Source organism: Galeopterus variegatus, unplaced genomic scaffold, assembly GCF_000696425.1.
Source record: "Galeopterus variegatus unplaced genomic scaffold, G_variegatus-3.0.2 Scaffold3589, whole genome shotgun sequence".
NCBI classification, from domain to species: Eukaryota; Metazoa; Chordata; class Mammalia; order Dermoptera; family Cynocephalidae; genus Galeopterus; species Galeopterus variegatus.
In genome coordinates this window covers 104,993-125,216 of record NW_007729700.1, presented here as the reverse complement: position 1 = coordinate 125,216, position 20,224 = coordinate 104,993, and the positions used below count along the sequence as shown (strand labels likewise).

Sequence of the window (20,224 nt, the reverse complement as noted above, 5' to 3'; positions counted from 1 at the left end):
GGGGCGGGGCCGGGCGTGGAGGGTGGAGCCGGAGTCGGGGGGTGGGTTCTAGAGCTGGGCCGCATTGTGGCCCAGTTCCTGGTGCGTGGTTGTTGATTTCTTTCCGTTTGTGGTACTGTAATAGGGTATTTGTGTGCTGGCCCGGCTGTGTCCACACCCCATTGCGCGCGTCTTCCTGGGGTGAGTGTGGTGGGAGGGAAACCGGCCGAGTGCTGTCAGTGAGGCGGTCTGAGGCGACTCCTGGGACTCGTACAGGGAGACGCAGGGCTCTGTTTAGTCTTGTTCTACACAGTAGCTCCAGCGTGGAGCTCGCTGGTGTACAAGGCTCTTCGTAAACGTCTAAGTCAATGCATAAGTGAATGAGAGAATTACTGTCTTTGTGAACTTGAGCAAGTGATGTAGTCTGTCAGTGCTTCACTTTCCTTTTCTGTAAATGATCTCTTGTTAAAAAAAATATGTATAATTTCCATCTGTCTCAGCCAATACTTTCGTAAAATACGATAAAATTACTAGATAAATGAAATGGAGGAAATCGACATAAGTACAAGCCTGAGGTTTTTTATTATTGAGTTCAGCAGACATGAAATTGGATTATAGGAGTATAAAAATAAATTCTCAATTTCTGCATTTATCTCCTTAAGGAGTGGTACCAACCAGTTCACAGACTGGCAGTGTTCTGGATTATAGGATCATTTTAGTAGTTCTTATTGTGAAAATTTTTCTAAAACCCAAGGATTAGAAGAAGCCTGGTGTATTAGTTTTCTGTTTTCTCTCCTAACAAATTACCACAAATTTAGTGGCTTAAAACAACCCAAACTAATCCGTTTTAGGGCTGTAGGTGAGAAGTTTGATGGGGGTCTCCCACTGAGCTAAAATCCAGGTGTTGGCAGAGTTGCTTTTTTTTTTTCTTCTGTAGGTTCTGGGGAGAATCTGTTTTCTTCTTTGTTCTAGCTTGACTCATGGCCCAGTTTCACCATCTTCGTAGCCAGCAACAATAGATTGAGCCCTTCTCACACCGCATCACTATGACAATCTCTCATACCTCCTTCTACTTGTGAGGTCTTTTGTGATTACATTGGGCCTACCCAGATAATCCAGGATAATTTTATTGTAAAGTCAGCTGATTAGCAACCTTAATTCCACCTGCAATTTAATTCCCCTTTTTCATGGAAAGTAATTTATTCACAAATTCTAGGCATTAGGATGTGGACTTCTTTGGGGTGGGGGTGTATTATTCTGTCTATCATATCTGGAGGAGTCATAAAATCCTAACAGATTAGCTGTGACTGACCTGAAGCCATCTAAGGGATGGATTTTAGGTCCATCCTTGGTCTAGATCTTTGAGGATTAAGCTCAGTAAGGCAGGAAACATAAATAAAATTCTGTGCTCTTTCTCCAAATATTTGTCTAGGAAAGGAATTTCTCTGTGTTTCTCACCTTCCAAGAAATATCTCTTTCACCTTCGCCCTCACATACCATATTTTGAGCACCTTTGGAAGTCCCAGAAAATAATTCTCAATTGCTGAGTTAATTGTGGCAAGAATGAAAATTGTAGCATCACGTGTATATTAAGTGTTTGAAACTCAAAATCTCTCACACTTCAGGGTTTCACATGGTAAGCAGTAATAAATGTTTAATGAAGGAAACAACCAAGAAGAGTGATCAAGATTCCCTTTTCTTTCTTTTCCAAGACAGTTCCAATTGGGCTGCTCAGATTTTCCAGAAAGGTTCGGGTGTTTCCTGGCAGTCCCAGCACATCCATTAGATTTGTTCAGTCTAGCTCAGGCTGAAGGGAGTCTCCCTGGGCAGTTGTTCTCTACCTAACACAGGTTAGATAACATTCTGCTACATGGGAAATAAACGTGTTTGGTTGTGATATGTGGTTCACCTTTTCTTTTTCATAATTATTTGGTGTCTTGGTTTAATGGAAAAAAAATTCCCTTGGAAGACGGTATCAAGAGGCTGGGTTGTCGTTTCCATTCTGCAAGTTCTTAGCCTTTATACATTTTGAATTACATGGACCGTTTTACTGATTCTTAATAGATACTGCTCATTGCTGTTGCTCCCTGGTCCAGGTCATTATACACACTGTGGAGAGTGTTATCTTTCTAAAGTTGGGCTCTATAGTCAGACTTAATGAAGTGATTTTTTTGCTTTCCTTGGGAATCTTGTAAACCTCCATTCACACTGCCTACAAGATTAAATATACATCTGTCTGCCATGGGAGAAACCTGCCGCCATTTAGGACAAAGCTTAGGCTCAGTTTCAGGTTGCAGGATTCAGACACTGATTCTGCCATCTTACTGGCTGAGTTTGGGCAAGTTGCTTAGCTTATCTGAGTTTGCTCTTTTATCTCAAAGTGGAAGTAATACTCTAACTGGACTTATTGGGAATTTTACATGAAATAATACATTTAAAGTGCTCTCAGTATATGCAGTGATGGTGTAGAGTAAGCTTTCATTCAATACATTTTAGCTTTTATGTGGCCCCAGCCATTTTTCTCCAGCCTCCTGCCTTCCAGAGAATAGTTTCACGGAGATGCTTTCACAACTGCACAGTTCTTTGAATGAAATCCCACTGTTTTCTTAAATAATTACTAATAAACTTTAATTTTCAGACCATGTAGGTTTATCAGCTGTAACAGATATACCACTCTGTTGGGGAATGTTGATAATGGGGGAGACTATGCATGTGTGGGGGGCAGGAGGTGTATGGGATATCTCTGTACCAAGCCTCTCAATTTGCTGTGAAATGCTCTAAACAATTAAGCTTTTTTTTTTTNCTTTCTAAAGTTGGGCTCTATAGTCAGACTTAATGAAGTGATTTTTTTGCTTTCCTTGGGAGTCTTGTAAACCTCCATTCACACTGCCTACAAGATTAAATATACATCTGTCTGCCATGGCAGAAACCTGCCGCCATTTAGGACAAAGCTTAGGCTCAGTTTCAGGTTGCAGGATTCAGACACTGATTCTGCCATCTTACTGGCTGAGTTTGGGCAAGTTGCTTAGCTTATCTGAGTTTGCTCTTTTATCTCAAAGTGGAAGTAATACTCTAACTGGACTTATTGGGAATTTTACATGAAATAATACATTTAAAGTGCTCTCAGTATAGTTTACATGAAATAATACACTTAAAGTGCTCTCAGTATATGCAGTGATGGTGTAGAGTAAGCTTTCATTCAATACATTTTAGCTTTTATGTGGACCCAGCCATTTTTCTCCAGCCTCCTGCCTTCCAGAGAATAGTTTCATGGAGATGCTTTCACAACTGCACAGTTCTTTGAATGAAATCCCACTGTTTTCTTAAATAATTACTAATAAACTTTAATTTTCAGACCATGTAGGTTTATCAGCTGTAACAGATATACCACTCTGTTGGGGAATGTTGATAATGGGGGAGACTATGCATGTGTGGGGGGCAGGAGGTGTATGGGATATCTCTGTACCAAGCCTCTCAATTTGCTGTGAAATGCTCTAAACAATTAAGCTTTTTTTTTTTAATGCGTGTAAGATGCTGTTTAAAAATTTAAGTATATGCTTCAACTAGAGGTTGAGCAGTACCATTTAAAGAGACAATAAAATCAAGTTTAATGCGTGTAAGATGCTGTTTAAAAATGTAAGTATATGCTTCAACTAGAGGTTGAGCAGTACCATTTAAAGAGACAATAAAATCAAGTTTTTCACAGCAAAAAACTCAAAAAACCACCAGAAAACAACCACGCACATGCCATTCTGTTTAATCCCCAATTTAAGGGCATTTGTAATCATTGATTTGTTAACTTGTGATGCCAGAGTAACATGTGCACACTTTAGAATAAAGTTTTCCCTAACTTTTCTCCTGAATAGAGTGTAAGTTTCTGGAGGGCAGAGCTACTTTGTCTCTCTTGTTCTGATGTGTCCCCAGAACCTAGTACAGTTCTTGACCCTAGGCAGGCACTCAGTCAATATTTGCTGAGTTAGCACAGTGGGTTAGAGCGCAGTGTTACAATACTAAGGTCAAGGGATCGGATCCCCCTACCAGCCAGCTGCCAAAAAAAAAAAATTTGCCAAATGGTTGAATGAATGAATAGTACATATAGTGCATATTTGAACTTCAGTTATACCTGGTCTGTCTTTGAAATTGCAACCTGTGACTGCTGACAAACAACTGTAGAAGTGAGAGTAGTACAGGAGCATATCAGTTAAATGTGCCTGTCTAGAATAATAACTGAGCAAAAACAATTGTAAGAGTAAGAAGAAAACTGAAAAATACATTAGTTTTAATTTTAGTGTTTGTGAAATTTTCAGTGCTTTTCTAACATATCTATGAAGAGGAATTTGAGCAGTTGTTAGGAGTTCACAGGGATTCAACTTGTGAAAATACTCACATTTTGAAGTTTCTGGATCTATTTAATTGAAGAGCATCCTGAGATTACAGGATGAATAAATACTTATTGCGTGATCAGGATTTTTGAAAAAAAAATTGTTTATAGATTATAAAAATAATATTTGCTTACTTTAGAAAGAAAATTTAAATATCACTGAAGTGTACTGTGCAAAAGCCCCTTTTACTTGTTCTTACTTTCTCAAAGCTGGAGAGTGTGTTTTATTATGTATACCTCCAGAGTTTCATATATATGTACATATAAATATGAACTAAGTATAGATATATATACTTAAAACACAAATTGGTTTATACTATAAGTACTGTTTTGAACTATATTTTTGTTTAAGACTGTGAGCTCAGACAATCTTGGTTTAAATCCTGGTTCTACCATTTACTAGCTGTGTTTCCTTGGAAAATTACTTAATATCTCTGTATCTTCTTTTTCTTTTTTATAAAAGGAAATCCTGTGTCATAGGATTGGTATGAGATTAAATGAATTCATTATTTAAAGTTCATAGCACAAGTGCCTGATGCTTAATAAGTGCTTAGTATATTTTAGTTGCTGCTGCTGAAAATAGCTATTTTCACTTAAGTATAACTGGTATTTTTCCTTATCATTATATATGTGTAATGCATATACCTCATTAAAAAAATTTGCTTGGTATTCCACGGTATGGATGTAGCCTAATTTATTTAACCAGGAAGGCCTTCGTTAATGAGCTTTGAGGTTGTTTCTTCCTTTTTTTTTTTTTTTTTTCCCTAACACAGTGTTACAGTAAACATTTACATTTTTTGTATACTTATGGGGATACTCTCATACCCCCTAACACAGTGTTACAGTAAACATTTACATTTTTTGTATACTTATGGGGATACTCTCATAAGTATTTGTAGGTTATATGCTGGGTGAAAGTGTACAAACAATTTGAGTTTTGATAGATACAGCCTGTTTGTACTAAACTCCATTTACAGTGCATGACAATGCCTGTTTCCTCACTTCCTTATCAACATGGTACTATAGGTGGATTTTCTTGACAACTGGACAACCAAAATAAAATATAGAAATTGGGAACTGGGGTTATTATCCCTTATCCCTGATTTCAGTTTTGATTTTTATGAAAACTGCATGTTCATTCACACTTTTTGACTTCATAATAAAGAGATGCTATCAATTTGAACTCAAAATACACTGTTATACATATCAGGGTTCTATGTAAAATTTCATTTGTAAAATGGTTTCTGCTTAAAATTTTTTTTGAAGGTAAAGTTTGCTGTTCCCTAAACAAAACATTATTACTTTATCTTTGCTCTTTACCCTGGAATTAGCTTCCCTGCCTGCACATTCCATTGTAAAAATCACCTCCTTTATTAGGCCTTTGTGATTTTTTTTTTTTAATTCTTTAAAAAGATCAACAAAATTTGCAAACCTTTATCAAGACTCAACAAGGAAAAAGAGAGAGAAGACTGAAATTACTAAAATCAGAAATAAAGCAGGGGCATGGTAGAGCAGTTGCTTCTTCATTACTCTTTAGTGGGATTTGAGGAGAGAGACATCTTCTTTTTTCGGTCTCTGCTGGTGATTCTCTTTGTGTCACTGCAGTCAGGTGTCTGGGCGTGGCCTGCAGGGTGGCTGTGGCTACTACTGTAGTGTTGAGCTGTTTTGGCAGCAGCTCTGGCTGTGGTGGGCCACCCACGTGGAAGTGGTGTTTTTAGCATACTCCTTGCCTGTTTCTGGGAAGGGGGTGCTGCTCTCAGCTTCTGCCTAGGACCTTGGGCATGTTCTGTTTCTTGCCTGCTTCCAGGAGGCAGGGGCTGCCCTCAGCTCCTGCCTCGGACCCCCAGGCCTTTGTGATCTTACCAGCAAGATGAAATTCCTTTTGAATGTCCTAGGTTTTGTTTTATACTAGTCATTTGTGAACCTGTTTTGTCCTTTTTCTAGCTATAGTTTTTGGACATCAGTAATAATTTATTCACTCTTTTCATTTGTTGCATAGTATTTTACACATAAATAGGGATTGAATATCTTTTTGTTTATTTAAATTGGAATGAAACTTAGACAGTTTGATCGTTGAATAAGTATAAATGAAAAATAACATCACAGATGGCCTGTTACTGGATTTAAAATATGTTTGCATAGTGATAAAAGTTCACGTTGTACCCATTGATTTAATTCTTATAGTCCTTAAAGTACAGACTTATGTGGATGTGGACCTCAGAAATAAGTGATGTTCGGTAATAGCCAAGCAAATTATCCTTACAAAGAACTTTTCCCTGCAGCCAGTAATTTAATCAAGGGCAGTGCATCATGAATTTCTTATCCTTATATTTTACTGAACTTACTAGATAAAAGGAACTGAAGTTAAAATGACATGTAACACCATTGTTCTGTATGGCGTTTGTTAGGTTCCATACTTACCCCATGCTCAATTATCCACTTCTCTTTTTGTTTGGTTCATTAGATTTAATATTGGTTTATGCATCTAATTCTTCAACTCTTTTTTTTTTTTTTTAGTGTAATGACCAAGTCCTATTCATTTTTGTAACTAACATAGCACATACTTACTTATATAGAGAGGACCTGGTAAATGTTTACTAACGATATTTTTAAAGTTAGATACCTTCTTCCCTCCTTTTTAAAAAAAAATTATTTATTGTACATTTTATGAAGTATTTTCATCCTTTAAAAAAATATTTTGAAACCTTAATTCCTCTTATATCATTTGGACAGTATAGATTTGTAGAATCTGTTAAGCCAATTTGGAGCTGTGCTGTGGCATATAATCCATCTTATAACCACAAGGTGGCAATAGTTGAACAAAGAATTGGTGTTTCTGCTTTATAAATATTATTGTTTCTTTACGGCAGAGGGTGACATATCACTTTTCAGCACATTGAAAAAATGGCTTCCAGAGAGTTTTTGAAGTCACACAGTAGGATGTTTTACTACATGAGCTTATTTATTTAAAATAGTGATGCTATAAGATGCTTTATAGTTTTACCATATTTTAGCAATGTAGTAGATAGATTTTATGCAGATATTTAAAACAATTGTTATTTTTCACTTTTTCATGAGTATTTCTTATTGATATTTTTTATTTCAAAATACTGGAATATTCCAGAGGGCGTAATATTTGAATGAGATTTGTCCTTTTAGAATACTGGAAAAATCCAAAATATAGTTTATTTAAAGGATTTGTTTCATAGAAGGGGGAAAAGTTCTTATTTTTAGTGTAAGTTTTAAGTTCACTAAATTTATATAGTTTTACTTAACCCATTGTTTTCTCACCATTTTTATATTGACAACTTTAAAATTATACCAGTGTTTTAAAAATTATTTAATATGTAAAGGAATGTTGAAAATGATTCTGGTTTTATATATATATATCCACCAGTTTTTACATTATAGAGTTCTAAGAGCATTATCTCTGAGTTAATGATAAAAATATTCTAAAATGTTGTATGGTTTAGTGCATGACAATGCCTGTTTCCTCACTTCCTTATCAACATGGTACTATAGGTGGATTTTCTTGACAACTGGACAACCAAAATAAAATATAGAAATTGGGAACTGGGGTTATTATCCCTTATCCCTGATTTCAGTTTTGATTTTTATGAAAACTGCATGTTCATTCACACTTTTTGACTTCATAATAAAGAGATGCTATCAATTTGAACTCAAAATACACTGTTATACATATCAGGGTTCTATGTAAAATTTCATTTGTAAAATGGTTTCTGCTTAAAATTTTTTTTGAAGGTAAAGTTTGCTGTTCCCTAAACAAAACATTATTACTTTATCTTTGCTCTTTACCCTGGAATTAGCTTCCCTGCCTGCACATTCCATTGTAAAAATCACCTCCTTTATTAGGCCTTTGTGATTTTTTTTTTTTTAATTCTTTAAAAAGATCAACAAAATTTGCAAACCTTTATCAAGACTCAACAAGGAAAAAGAGAGAGAAGACTGAAATTACTAAAATCAGAAATAAAGCAGGGGCATGGTAGAGCAGTTGCTTCTTCATTACTCTTTAGTGGGATTTGAGGAGAGAGACATCTTCTTTTTTCGGTCTCTGCTGGTGATTCTCTTTGTGTCACTGCAGTCAGGTGTCTGGGCGTGGCCGCCGCACTCTCCCGAGTGAGCCACGGGTTCGGCCCTTGTCACCTATTTTCTAGTTATGTTTCTTCTAAATCCCTGACCCTCCAGCAATATCATTAGCCATTTTCCACAAATCAATATAGATCCATACCTTAGGCCACCTCTCTTTTAGGCAAAATGATCATTCAGGTGTACTGCTCAAAGTTCTGCCAACTGGGAGGCTGACCACTGTCCTTCAGGGCCACCCTGGTTTTGCACTGTAATTCACTTGTAGAGATCTGTCAAAGTCTCTGTTCTCTATCTCCATCTGCTGCAGACACTTCCAAGCGCCACCGCATCTAACAGCTCGTACAACCCAAGAAGTAGAGTAGCTTGTTTGGAGCCTGGACCATTTGCAGAGCCTTATCTTGTTCTGGGGCCCAGTCAAAACTGACAACTTTTGAGATACTGGGTAAAAGGGTTGGAGAAGCATATCCAAATAAGGTATATATTTGTTGCCTCCAAAATTCAAGGAGAACCACTAGGCATTGTGCTTCTTTACCACTAGTAAGAAGGGATATCTCAACATGGCCCAGACCACTGGCCTGTAGGACTTTCACCAAGGTGGGATTTATGTCCCATCTTCTGTCACACATGTGTTTTACTGTGTGTTTATAGTAGTTGCTACTTCCTGCTTCCAGGTTCAGTCAACATTTGTAATGGACCTAGCATGGTGTCCAGTGGAACAGAGTGGCAATCCAAGTCCCTATTGACTGCATTATTACACAGAACTGTAGAACTGATATAACCCTGAGGTTCATGGTCTTTACTAGCAGGCCTAGGGAAAAAAAACACTTGCCAGATCAGTAATTGTATACCAGATGCTAGGGGATATTTGATTTGCTCCAGCCATGAAACCATATCTGCAACAACAGCTGTAATTGTAGTTACCACCTGCTTAAGTTTATGATAATAAATTGTTGTTCTCTAAGACCTGTCTGTTTCCTGCAGTGCCAGATAGGCAAGTTGAGTGGGGATGTGGTAGGAATCACAGCCCTTACATCTTCTAAGTCCCTACTGGTAGTTGTACTAATTGCTGCAATCTCTCCAGGAATGTATATTCTTTTGATTTACTTGTTTGGTAGATAGGGGAAGTGCTTGTGTCTTCCTCTTGGCCTTTCCTACCTTAATAGTCCTCAGGCCACAGATAAGAAACCAAAGTGGGAATTCTGGCAGTTGGTGAGTGTATCTGTTCCAATTGTGCATTCTGGAACTGGGGAGAATACCACAGAGTGGGTTCATTAGATGGACCTGAACTAAAACTACATTACAGAGTGACCTCTGTAAGCCCCTGTTCTGACTGGTAGCGAATTGGATTTCCAAGAATTAGTGTCAGTTCAGGTAATCCCTGACAAGACCGATTATTTTCTCTTCCCCAGTGGACAGTCACCCTGGTAAATAGCCACAGCTCCCTTGGGAGAGCTAGAAGGAAGATTGATGCTACAAGTTTTTGCCTATGTAGGAGGATCCTTTGACCTCCTCCTTCACTCAAGGGACTGAAGGTCTGGGAATTGATTCAAGTTTGGATATTGGTTGAGGGGCCATTACATTTATTTGTGGTGATTTCAGTTAGATTTCTGTTCACTAGATTTCTGTTCACTAAAGTTTTTCCATCTATTTCATTTCTCGGGATACCACAGTCAACCAGCCAAAGAGCTCTACAAGTCACACTATACTGATTACTGCTTAGGCTCTGCTGCATTATGATAACCATGCCTCCCATGCTTTTGGCTCTTAAGTGCCGACTTGAATCCTGCCACTTCAGGGTCTCATCATCTCCATTGAATTCAGGGAGCCCTTTTTGGCAGCAGTTCCTACTGTCATTCCTGGCTTATGGAGATTAGCCACCACACAGCTCTTCAAGAATGCTGGGCTCCCCACACAAATGCACTTATCTTATCTTTGGTGAAAGGAGTGTCTTACACATCCTCCTGGAGGACATAGTAAAGGGTAGGTGAATAGGTTATAAATAATAAATCTACTCCAACGTTCTGTTCTCTTCAGTCCTTTGGATACCTTACTCTATGGTACTAAGGAAGTATTTCAACTTCATTTAGTGTAATATGTCTTTGGGTTCAGGTTTCACTCAGCCAACTAAGCAAACTATTAAAAGCCACTCCCAGCCACTTAAACTAATAGAATATATCAAAAATCTGTTTCATGAGCCTATATTAATAAAATTTGGCTCAAGGCAACACTATTTTCCTCTCACCATAATTCAGTACTCTTGTGATCCATTCCTATACGTGTCCCCAGTTTCTGTTGATATAAATTGGTAAAATTATACAGTTCTTTTGGTATGTATTGTACCTTCTCATGGACTACACTTTGGGTCTCACCCTTGGGAGTCTCTGAGACTTGTGTTTGGTTATAGGTCTGAACAGTGCTATCTAATAAGAACTTTCTGTGATGATGGAAATGCCCTATAATGTGTTGTTTTCATATAGCTATTGAGCATTTGAAATGTGGTAGTGCAATTGAAGAAATGAATTTTAAATTTTATTTATTTAATTATTATTATTATTATTATTTTTATTTTTATTTTTTTTTTTTTAAGAGATGACCAGTAAGGGGATCTTAATCTTCAACTTGGTGTTGTCAGCACCACGCTCTCCCAAGTGCTGTTTTCATATAGCTATTGAGCATTTGAAATGTGGTAGTGCAATTGAAGAAATGAATTTTAAATTTTATTTAATTATTATTATTATTATTATTTTTATTTTTTATTTTTTTTAAGATATGACCAGTAAGGGGATCTTAATCTTCAACTTGGTGTTGTCAGCACCACGCTCTCCCAAGTGAGCTAACCGGCCATCCTTATATAGGGATCTGAACCCATGGCCTTGGCGTTATCATCACCACACTCTTCCAAGTGAGTCACGGGCCGGCCCTTAATTTTTATTAATTTAAAATTAATTTAAATAATCACATATGTCAACTGGGTACCATATTGAACAATGCAGGTTTAGAATCAATGAGAAGTGGTAGAGGTGGGTACTTAGTAGGGTCAGCTGTCTCTTGCAACTACCTGAGGGTGGACCATTGCAGATTCTTCAGGAAAGGGGAGACTAACCTCCTCCGATTGGGGTGGAAAAACTTCTTTTATTGGCAGAGGAAACTCAACAGAATTGAGGGGTTTAAAGTCCCCGGCTTCATCAAAATCTACCCATATGATCTCATTCCAATTTTTGGGATCCAATGCCTTCCTCATCAATGATCTAACATTAACATTAGAGAACCCTCAAAATTGGGCATTCAGTTTGCATTGTCATTCAGCTGTTTTCAGGATTAGATTTTGGGGTTTTTTAAAAAAAATCTCAGGCCTGTGCCTAATGGAGATAAAGATTTCTTTTAGGACTGTTGTGGATGCATTCAAGTTCCTTACATTGAGCTTTAGCTGGAAATTTTAAGTTCTGAGGTTATCATTTCCAGTGCACTTAACAGAAAACAACCGATACTTCTATACTTCTGTATTTTGACCTAGTTGATCTGGGGCAGCAAGTAGAATACTTGCTCACCACAAAGCCTTTCCTTCTATGGGCACTTGGTTATAGCTGTCTCCAGGTGTTAATTAAAAAACTGCTTTGTCATTGCATACTATGTACTACCAGTGCCCCTTATCACTGGAAATAGGATCATTAATGCCTTTATATTGAATCAATTTAGAAAACCAACCTCAAATAACCCAGAATTAATTCAGACAACCCATCTTAAGGTTCTATTCCCCTGTAACCATTTTGGTAGTCTCATCTCCTTGTGTTTAGCTTTACACTAGGGACTTTTCATGATGTCTATTTATGAGCCAGTTCCTGTCTTGGACATTTTTTCCAGATATTATTTATAAGTATTGCCCCTGTGTTTTTATTGTGCAGGATTAGAATAAGTAGAAGTAGGAGTAGGTAGCAGTAGCATTTTATATCAGATCTCTGAAAACACTTTTGTAGTAGCCTTTTATGAATCATATCTCTAAAATAATTTTTTGACTGGTATGTTTGTTAAACATGGAAATGTGGATAGTGTAGAGAGGGATGGTATCCATAGATAGAATAAAAATTGATTTCCAGAATGTTTTTTTTAGAATAGTAATTACAGCAGCCCTATTTTTTAGTATGTTTTTCAGGAACCAAAATTATATATTTATGTAACTTTTTTTAGTAGTGAACAAGACAGACATCTTGTTCATCTTGAAGTATAGCAAGGAAGATCAACATTTAATAATCAAATTTTAAATGTGATGAGTGTTATTAGAGTAATTCTGTAGCACCAACTGAGTTATATAGGATCGTAGAGCAAGACATTTAATCTAGTTTTAGAAGTGTTCTATTTCCCAGAATAGTTGGAATAAAATTGCATGTCTCTACCTGCGTGTCTTAGCTTTTAGTTAGAAAACTTGTCTTATTAGAATACCCTTGCATGTACTACAGTACTATTTATTATATAAATTTTAAAGCATTCTCACATGCAAACATTTTAAAGGGTGTAGTAAAAATACATGTGAATAGAAATTCCAGTGTTTTCTTCTTTTATCCTGTGGGTTATCATGTAGATCACCACTCTTTTATACAATCTTGGATAAACATCTTCATAAATCGATAATATAAGTCAAAGGTGTATGTAATACAGCTAACCTACCAAACATCATAGCTTACACAGCCTCCCTTAAACATGCTCACACTTACATTAACCTACAGTTGGGAAAAATCATCTGGCAACACAGTAGACTGTAGAGTTCTGGTTGTTCACCTTCACAGTCATGTGGCTGACTGGGAGCTGCTGCTGCATCGTGAGAGAGTATCCTACTGCTTTCTACCAAATGCATAGCACTTTCACCACATGGTAAAGTTGAAAAATCACAAGTGGAACTATCATAATTCGGGAACCATCTGTTTAATAATTCCATCTGTTTTATTGGTTCCTCCATGAGGATAAAATGGAATGATGCCTGTATATTTTTTAACCACAGCTACTGATAGCATTGAAAGAGTCAGAAAGTATTAATGATGATGAACATGTTGATGATGTGGAATCATTTTTTGTTATTTGTTTAATGAGGTTATTGTTTGTTTATGTTTTAAAATACATATATATACTCTCTATCATCTGTTATCAAAGTCATTATTTTAGTTTTGTACTATAATTCCTGTCTTCTAATATCATTGTTGGTGTTGATTCTGCCATTAAAATCTTGTCTGTTTAGCTGCTCAGCTTTCTGATAAATTGATTGTATTTGTCTCTCTGAGAGCATACTTTCTATGTTCTGGCAGTGTCATAGGACGAGAGCTTTCATCTTTAACTTCCAGATTTTTAACTCATAAAGTGTACTCTTTAGGCCTGCAACTTTATTCAAATTAGTAACCTTTTAATCATCATTAATTGTAAACAACATCGAGGTTTAAATAACCAAGAAAGCCACTTACTTTCATGTACATTCATCCTTGACAACTTTTTAAAATTTTTTTTCTTTTCACTGAATCCATTTTTTTCCTGAAATATCTGTTATAAAAGCCATTTTTAGTCTCTAGTTATTATAATAAGTTGTTTCAAAATAATTCAGACTTTATTTAGAGAGAACAAGTTTATATGTTATTTCAGAACCTAATATGTATCTTCAATACTAAGGTATCAGGTGAACAGACATTAATGACTTTCCCCAAAATAATTCGAAACATCTTAAATTGATATCTTCATGCATGCATTATAATAAAGAATTTTTTTCAATGTTCTTTTTTAGTATACCTAAATACAATGAAAAGGAATAGAGACATAGGTCACATATACACGAATGTTTTCCTTTCAGCCCTACTTTTAAATTCATCAGTAATTTGCTGCTTTAATCTGTACTTCTGAAAAAAGGAAAATGGAAATATAAATATAGAAATTTGCTTAGGTCTTACAGGCACATTGTCACATATTGACACACATCAAGCTTATAGGAAAAACAGTTCCCACCTAAGTGTCTGTTTATACGAGTCACATTATATACAGGTATAAAGTAATAGAACTTTATTTGAAGAAGTGAAAAATATTTTCTGTCACAAATATTGTTTGATAATTAGAGGAATAATATATAATATTCTTTATTAGATTTTGACCTTGACAAGAGAAACAAACTCATTGGGTTTTTTTGATAATATTACCTTTAATGTTCTTAAGTAATCACCACCAATTATCAACTTATTTGAAAAAATAAGATGCAAGATGCTCTATTATCTTTTTGCCAGAAGTTGCTACTCTCATAGAAGACAATACCAATTACTCTTACAATCAAGTGTTTCAAAACCAGGATAATTTCTCTATAAGGGTTTTCCAATACATGAAAAATGCAGCTTTGCAGACATATTTCACCTAGGTAACAAAAGAACTCTGTCATTGCTACCTGAACAGGTGACCCCTCTGCAGACTGAAGAGCTGGTAGGTAGGCTGATGGAAGCTTTGCCAAGTGAATAGTTACTCCTTCAATCTCAGGCATTAATTTTACCTCATCACCTAACAGCTAAATGTGTCCACAAATAAACATTTCCAAGTAAAGTCCCTTCTGATGCCTCAGTCCTTAGAGGTGTGAGTTAATGTGGCAATTCATGACTTGCTCTCTTAGTAGAGTATATCTATATTTTATAAGCTGAACACAAAGTTTTTGAGGATAAAAGCAAGAATCAAAGGTTAGGTGAACATGGTTTAGAGTGACACGATCTAGCCTAATATTAGCTATACAATAAATGACTTACCTTCTCTAAATACACATTCTCCCAGGCAAAATGAATACATTAATTGTATGATTATAACACATGATTTGTAAGATTGTGCTTTCCTGGTTTTAAGTAGGTGGACAATGAATGCTAGCTGATTGAAATAATCTTAAAACTTTATCATTTTCAAACCCAAATAATTATTTGATTGATTTTCCTGCTTGGCAATTTAAACCTACTGAAAAACAGTGTATTTTTGTCATTTCTTTATCTTGATGTGATAAAGAATCACAACTTTATATTTGAGATCTTCTCAAATGTTTTTTAAACACACCTCTGCTATACCTCATAGGTTTTTAGATGGTTCTTAGCTGACTATTTACATAGCTTTTTTTTTTTCCTTTTAGTCTTTTTTCGTGACCAGCAACGGATCGCAACCCTCAGTGTCGTGCCCGTACCGGCCCGGGACCGGCAACGGGATCGCAACCCTCGGTGTTGCGCCCGCACCTCGCTCAGCCAGTGAGCGGCCGGTCTGTATGTGGGATCCGAACCCTCGGCGGGAGCACCGCCGCTCTCCCAAGCGGTGCACTGTAGCAGTGCGCCACTGGGCCAGCCCTACATACTTTTTGAATTAACAGAAATTATGAGCAAAACAGGTTCAAGAGAAAAACAAATTGAAATTAGGCGTATAAATATGCTATATTAGCCTGCCCTACGTGATGAGTGTCTTTTTTTTTTTTGTCTTTTGTCTTTTTCCGTGTCCGGCAACGGATCGCAACCCTCAGTGTTGCCCCCGTACCGGACCGGGGACCGGCAACGGGATTGCAACCCTCGGTGTCGCTCCCGCGCCTCGCTCAGCCAGTGAGCGGGAACCGGTCTGTATGTGGGATCCGAACCCTTGGGCGGGAGCGCCGCCGCGCTTCCCAAGCGGCGCACTATCCAGTGCGCCACCGGGCCGGCCCCTGCCCTTATGTTCTCTGTGAGAACCAGGTCATGCTCCTGGAGATAAAACTCATAAAAATGTAGGAGACCCCCATGACTGGGTCCCCCTGGAGTTTTTAATTCTCAGACTTGTTTACACTGAGCCTCCAGCAATTCTCAGGTGTTGCTACGCCCTGGTTCCTAAGGAGGTTTGTGTTTTGAAGTTTGTACTTTGACCAGCAGTGTTCTCTGCATTTGCCTCTCTCTCCAAATTTGGGGGCAGCAGTTTGCTCTGTGACCTCCACCTCTTAGATGGATCTAAGAAGAGTTGTTGATTTGTTAGCTGTTTGCTTGTTGTTAGGAAGAAGCAGGAAGAAAACTGAAAGTCACCACGCAGTTTTAAAATATCATATTCTAAGACCTTCATTTCCACTTTCCTTCACTTGCAGATTACCATAATTTGTATATCATTATCACTTAGAACTGTCTTATCTTCTAGTTCTAAAACTCCAGAGCTCTTTCTTGGACCACAATTTTACCCTCACCATGTTCTCCAGTTCCTTAATCACACCTTTCTCTACCAACTTACCAACTTTTCTCTGGGACTACTTTCATAATCAGTCTGGAACTACTTGGCGATCATTCCAAAAATCTAGAATCTCTCTCAGTCTTTTGCCTTGCCTGCCATACTAAAGCTCCCTTAACCGTTACTACATTGCTCTTATATCTTACATTGCTCTTATACTTCTTATATTGTGATATTCTGCCGGCCCTGTTAATCCGGCGATTTTCAACCTTGGCACTAGAGACATTTGGGGCCAGACAGTCCTTTGTTGTGGAGACCTAGCTGTCCTGTGTGTTGCAGGATGGTTAGCAGCATCTTTGGCTTCTATCTAGTAGGTTCCAGTGGCACCCGCAGTCATAACAAACACATCTCCAGACTTTGCCAAATGTCCCTGTGTGTCAAAATTGTCCTAGCTGAAAAATGCTAGAGTAGTCAATAAAACTTGATGCTGACTGTGTCTATAAGAAATTGAGTTTTTAAAAACCTAAATTTTGGAGGTACTTTGGGTACTGTATGAGTGCTTTACATATGGCCAGGTATTTATTTAATCCTCACAACAACCCTGTAAAATAGGTGTAATTATTAACCCCATTTTACGAGATGAGCGAACAGTAGCACAGAGAGTCTAAGTGCATTGCCATATCCACAGAGGTGGTAAGTGGTAGAGCCAGGATTAAACCATGTGGTCAGATTTCAGAGCCCTCCTTTAGGAGCCCTCCTCCTCTAGTCTTCATTAATTGTTCATAGGCTTTCTGCACAGCTGTGATTTTAATTTTTTTCTTTATTGCTTCTGAGTTATCTATTACTGCATAACAAACCATCCCAAACTGAGTTCTCCTCCAGACAATTTATTCAATTTTTATTTTTATTTTTTTTGAGCAGAAAAAAATACATATTGCATTTATTTTTGCTAGGGCAGGTGCCTTATTACCAGGTATTATCCACTTTATGGTTTTTTTTATTCATTCTTTTACTATCACTTAATGGTATTTTAGGTGGGAGAGAGAACTAAGTACTCTGCCAGTTTGAACCATTAATCTGTTTATTTTAATAAAAGAACATTGTTATGAGCATAACATTTATTGGCTAGTGTTGAGGAAACAAAAGTTATTGTAGCACAGTTAATAGAAGTGAGTCATTTTAAAATTACTTTTCAGAGAAGGTGCATGTTGAAATTTTTTTCTTGCTAACCAGTATGAAGTAAAGTATATATACCATTTAATTATATTTTTGTTATTATTGTTTGCATTAAGGAGGAAGTTGTATGTCTCTTATTTTTAATGTATATTACTTTATAAAATCCTTTTTATATTTGAGAATATGAAATACTGCTTAAGAGTTGGAAGAAAATTTATAGGTATACAGTCCTTTTATTTACAATTAAGCAAACAGATCCAGAGAGTTAAATTACTCACTCAAGATTTTTTAGCTATTTATTGGCTAAGGTGGTCATAGAACTCAGATTTCCTAAGTATTTCTGTTATCTGCTATACTGTTTCCTTCCTTCTAACTTTTTAAATGATGTTTCTATTTTTTGTTGTTTGTGTCAACTTTTATTTGAGAGTCACTATTCAACATACCAACGTAGCTTTGAATAGCAGGTATGGTACTCGTGTAAAATAAAGTAGTTGGACTAGTTGATGGCTCATGTTTCTTTTAGCACTAATAACCACTGATTCTTTTTTTTTTTTTTTCCTTTTTGTCTTTTTTCGTGACCGGCAACGGATCGCAACCCTCAGTGTCCCGCCCGCACCGGACCGGGACAGGCAACGGGATCGCAACCCTCGGTGTTGCTCCCGCCCCTCGCTCAGCCAGTGAGCGGCCGGTCTGTCCCTGGGCAGGAGCGTCGCCGCGCTCCCAAGCGGCGCACTGTAGCAGTGCGCCACCGGGCCGGCCCATAACCACTGATTCTAATCGGTATATTAAATGTCTTTATGCATGGTCGTTACAATATATATGCTTAATGTATCTAAAAAATTTAAAGTAATACATATTTTTTACACTCTAGATTTTCTGTAATAAATAATATACAGAAATTATTATAGTTAGCATTTTCCGTATTTCTTTTGAGGGACTTATATCTCTAAATAATATCACTATAAACGTGTAAATTTATGTAAGTATATATATAAATATGTACACTGCTATTTTTAACTGTCTACTAGATAACCAGTGTTCCTTGAAATTTTATATAGGTTTATATAATAAACTTAATACTATGTGCAAAACTAAACTTACTTTCTCACTCCTGTTGCACCTCTCTTCCCCTTTGTCCACGACTCCCCCTTTCCCTTACTTTCTACAGCCAATTGGGTACCATCAAATCCTTGGGTACCATCAAATCCTTGCTATGCTATTTGGAATATCTCTGTATCTCTTCTGTATTGCTATGGGCACTGCCTCAGTGTATGCTCCTTATCATCTCTATCCTAGCTAATTGGAGGAGCTTTCTCAATAATTGACCCTCTTTCCATTTTATTTATTTATTTTTCCTCCCTCTGGCCCATCTTGCATACTGTTGCCAAAGTTTTCAAAACAAAGAACAAGTACTGTCACCCCATTGGTTAGAAGCCTCTTCGACTCCCCTCTGCTTATAGGATGTCTAACCTCCTTAGCCTAGGGTTTAAGACTCTTCACAACCTAAGTGAGGATAGCAGTTGTTTTCAGCAACTTTTTGGACCCTAATCTCTGTTTCATTTTGGTTTAACTCTGTCCCCTGCTGTTTCACATATTTTTCATTTCGAGGCCCAGAAGAAAGCTGGTACATGATCAGCTCTGAACACACAGCATATGTTTGGTGAATGAAAGTGGTACTGTTTCCTATATCTGTAATCCCTTTACCTTCCCCCTTTCTACCTAGACAGTCCTGTTCAACTTTTAGGCTTCAAAGGGAGAAAGTAGTATAGCAGAATAACAGGAAGTATGAACTTTATCACCAACTCTTAAAGGAAGCAGTCAACTCCAAGTTACCTGTTTTACCTATGATAACTCTATGAGTGAGCTTCATCGTTAACATTTTCCATAACTAGGGTTAGGTTCTGCTCCATCATGTACACCTAGCGGGTAACAGCGTGCCTACAGTCTGCAGTCTGAATCAGAATGAGAGGAGCTAACAGTGTTGGTTTAGATACTTTATAAACATGACTCCCTGTTGTCAGTGTGTATTGTGGGAGTTGCTGCATTTATTATTTTTAGAAGTCACTTGATAAGTAAATGAGTACAGCTTGGGTAGGAGTTCAGAGATGGTTCTAGACTATGATTTTTGAAGGAGAGCTTTGTCTGATTGTTTGATGTAGTTTCCAAGAATCAGCAATAATGAATGTATAATTTAAAAGCAAATTCAGGTGTTAATCCAGGGGTTTTAGGCTTTTGGTAAAATAATTTGACTCACTGAAAACACATTGATTTCATTGTAAAATGTAACAAAGGAAAGGCAAAAATAATGGAACAGAAAGTGATAGCATTCTATTTCCACTTGATTTTAAAGTTGCCTTTAGGGCCGGCCCGGTGGCGCACTGCTACAGTGCGCTGCTTGGGAGTGCGGTGGCACTCCCG

General features: G+C 37.2%; 1 protein-coding gene across 2 annotated transcripts in view; it reads left to right on the top strand.

Annotated features, from left to right (window-relative positions):
- MRPS28 (mitochondrial ribosomal protein S28) overlaps positions 1–20,224 on the top strand; it is a 114,948-nt gene that overhangs the window by 1,072 nt on the left and 93,652 nt on the right. The window lies entirely within an intron of this gene.